Source organism: Phalaenopsis equestris, unplaced genomic scaffold (assembly GCF_001263595.1).
Source record: "Phalaenopsis equestris unplaced genomic scaffold, ASM126359v1 Scaffold209430, whole genome shotgun sequence".
NCBI lineage: Eukaryota > Viridiplantae > Streptophyta > Magnoliopsida > Asparagales > Orchidaceae > Phalaenopsis > Phalaenopsis equestris.
Window position 1 is genome coordinate 15,930 of NW_018228595.1, and position 4,149 is coordinate 20,078.

Consider the following 4,149-nt stretch of genomic DNA (forward strand, 5'->3'; position numbering starts at 1 on the left):
GTTATCACAAACTACATCGAAGAGTTGCAATGGGGAGCCATGTGTCAGTTGGAGAGAGAACTATAGATAAAAATGATAAAGAAAGTGCATTTGTGCCATCGAAGCCCCTTTTATAGGATCAGAAGAACCCCAATCGTTGGGAGAAAGGTAGAAGCAACAAATGACCATCAAAAGTTTGAAAGATTAACCAACGAAAGAAAGCAACGTAAAAAATAAAGAACCTGATAAAACTTGATATTTTAAATGAAAGAAATTTATTATTATAAGCCCTCTCCCCAGCTCATGTTGGAGGAAAAAGTAGCTACACAAGAGACTGAGACAACCTCAGTTGAGACATGACTCTGTTGAAGCGGCCTTCCAAGCAAGAACTCGCCCCCAGCTCTATACTTACCAAACCTATCAAACTCAGCCTAATCCTGAGAGACCTCAGATCTCTCTTGAAGAATTAAAAGCTCCTGATAGAGGGTGGGTACCATTTACTTCAATCGCAGAAAACTCCTCTTCTAGCTTTTTTACATAAGATGACAAGGCATGCCTCTCTGAACTTTGTTATATGTCAGCCTCGCATGTGAATAGTTCAGGCGATGGCCAAATTCTTGTAGTCCATCCCAAACTCTTTAGTTATATCCTCCTGTGTCTCTAGAAGGGGCGGGAGATCTTTGGGATGTTGTACTCCAATATTCTAACTATCATTTTGAACATCTCCTTTCACTACCTGCTCTTCATCCCATGCCAACACAATCAGAGCTTTGTTCAAGTTTAACAGAGTTGAATCATATACAACATGAAATGCCTAAATAATTTGAAGAGCAATGGAAGAAGTCATTAATTGGTCAGAGGCCGCAAGCACCTAGACACTTTATCAAGTTTACGACTGTCAGCTTCCTAGGAGGGTTTTTTACGACAATAGGGGGACCAAAATGTTTGTCTGAGTGATTCGACCCTCGATTGAGACATGTGTCGTAGCGATAGGTTGAAAGATTGAGACTTGGTCATAGAGACTGCATAGCATCTTTTGTGGATGCCCCAAAAGAGCGCACTTGACTCAAAGATAAGACCATCCTTCATTTTTACATACTTTTCTTCCTTCATTCACCATCACGATCCTTCCCAACATTATATTCCTTCAACATCTCATGGATCATGATCTTGTTTGGGATGTTAGTTTGGGACATTGTAAGTTTGTCCATCGCAAGCTCCTGCGAAGCAGAAGGATGACTGGAGTGGAAAGGTATAACGAAAACTCACGTGAAGCAAGGAAACAGAAAAAGGACAGAAGAACAAGTAGCAACAAACTTAGAGAGACATTTCTACATCCTATCTATAATAATAATAGCTCAAAAATGAAGAGAGCATCAATCATTGAGGTCATTTAATTAAAACTAGTTGTTTATTACATTTAATTTTCTTGTTCTTATATGCAAGTGAACCTATTAGGATACAAAAGAATCATGAAACTAAAATATGTACAATAACAAAATTTGACCAAATCTTTTTGTGGATCTGATGCTTTAGAACAAGGCACGTGTTAAGAGATGGAGTTTATGAAAGTAATGCAAGGGTACTTGAAGCAAGGAAAATCAAATGAAGGTGATCTATCGTTCTGAGGTTGATCAAGGGACAATCGATCAAATACCAATTGAATAATGGTCAACTAACCAGAGGCCAACTGACCCAGAGGTCGACCGATCAGAGGTGGGGAGACAAGAAGATGATCCACCATAAGCAAATCAATTGGGAGTTAACTGAACTAAAACCAATTGATCAAAAGTCAGCCAACAAAAGATGATCAGGGGTATACATGTCTTTTCATAGTAATTCTTGCACCCTATAAATAAATAAATAGAGCATTAAAATGAAAGGTTGTTATTGAAAGCTGAAACATATATGACTCTTTGAAGCTCTCTCTCTCTCTCTCTCTTCACTCTATTCTTCGAATGTGATTCATAAACAAATATGAATTCAACATATTTGAAGAGACTAATTAAGGTGATGAGCCTCTTTTGTAGCACATGCAAATCAACTCTTCATTTTTTCAACTCTATATGATTTTTCCTTAGTTTTAAATACATTGATAGCCATTTTTGTGTTGGTCTAAACTTGAGTAATTTTGAAGTCAAATTGGCAATTTAAAATTAAAATAAGAGAAGTTTACATACATACAAAACAATTCTTATACATTTATATATCTAACACATAAAATATTAGAATTATATTTACAACAATGTAGTCATAAACTAAACATATATATATGAAAAGATATATGAAAATATGTATTGAAGTGATGAGCTTCTTTTGTAGCTCATGCAAATCAACTCATCAGTCTTCACTTTACAAAAATTTTTTTTTTAGTTTTAACAAATTTTGAGACCGCCTGAATTTGAATCATTTGAAATCAAATGGACAATTTAAAATTAAAATAAGAGAAGTTTGCATACATAAAACACGATTCTTATACATTTATATATGTATCTAACACATAAAATTTGATATTTATATTTACAATATTATTGTTATAAATTAAACCTATGTATAAAAGAAGTGTTGCAATATTATGAAACAAATAATAATAAAATTATTTTTTATGTGAGGTTAAAAATATGAGTTACAAATACAACAACAACAAAGTCTTAATCCCACTACGTGGGGTTTGCTACATGAATCATTTTTCTCATTTGCGTCTTATTTAGTGTCATATTTTCATTTAGTTCTAGTAAATTAAGATCATTTTTTATACAATAAACCCAAGTCTTCCTAGGTCTACCTCTGTCTTTTTTAATACAAAGCGAATCTAAAACATAAGAACTATATTGATTATATATAAATGCTTATAAAAAATTTTAATCAAATTTAAAGTTTTTTCTACCCTTTTTTTTCTGAAAATTTGAGTTTTAAAGGCGAAAAAGTGAAGGATGGTTAATGAGCTTGTTCACGGACCATAACATTGGAGAAAATGAAATCAAAGGTTCAGCACTATGATAAGTTTGGATTCCATTCGAATTCATACTCATTAATTTTCCAAAAAAAATTTATTTTTTCCAAAAAAAATTTATTTTTTTCAAAAAAAAATTATTTTTTTCAAAAAAATTTCATTTTTTTTCCAAAAAAATTCTTTTTTGTTCCAAAAAAAAATCATTTTTTTCAAAAAAATAATAATAAAAATTACATCTTGCCCGTGATAGCTTTACTATATATTATCAAAAAGAATCAAGGAGACCCTTGCCATACTTCAAAATATTTCATCTCATGTCCGTTTTAGGGAATGCGGACAAACTCTGAGTCATTTCGAAGGAGGAGATGACTGCTGAGCTGGTTCCACTAAGGTTACGCAAACTCAGCGCCACGTGTACGGTTACAATTTCGTGCAGATTCGTGCTTTACTGACGTGGCAATATCCGGCATCCTCGGATTTTTCTGAAGACTGCTGGCGGCTCAAAATTTGAGTCGCCAGCCAGGCGACAGTTGTATTTCACACGTGCTAACGTAAGGCGGCTGCCGCTTCGACTGAAGCATATAAAATGAGGGGAAATGATTACAGCTGAGACATTCACACGTGTATCGATATGAATTTATTATTTTTTAATGGAGCGATGAATAAATTTTTATTATTTATTAATGTACTGGAATTGGCATACGAGAAATTATTGCATCAAATGTAACTATCAGATGTTCAATAACAGGAGCCACATGATAATTTGAGCCCAGTGACATATATGATTCGGGCCCAGGTTGTCACGTAGCATTCTGTTATTAGACACCTGATACAAATTTACATCAGATGTCCTGATACAATAATTTTTCTGTGAAATATTGGGTGGGAAACAGTTTTAAATTAGTGAATGATTCTACACATAAATGAACTTCATGAATTTTGAAATGAATTTTAGAGCTAATTTGAATCAAATTTATGATATGAAAATTGTTCTAAACAATGAACAATGAAACCAGTGAGATACATCATGGTTAAGGAGAATAAGTTTGGGTCATTTACATATATACGACACAATTTTTATGTATTTACATATATCTAATATGTGAACTTTGTTTTTTTCTGGTTATACTATCTAATTTTTTTGTATCTTATAAAAAAATGTCACTATTTTAACCTTTACAATGTGATATATATATATATATATATATATATATATA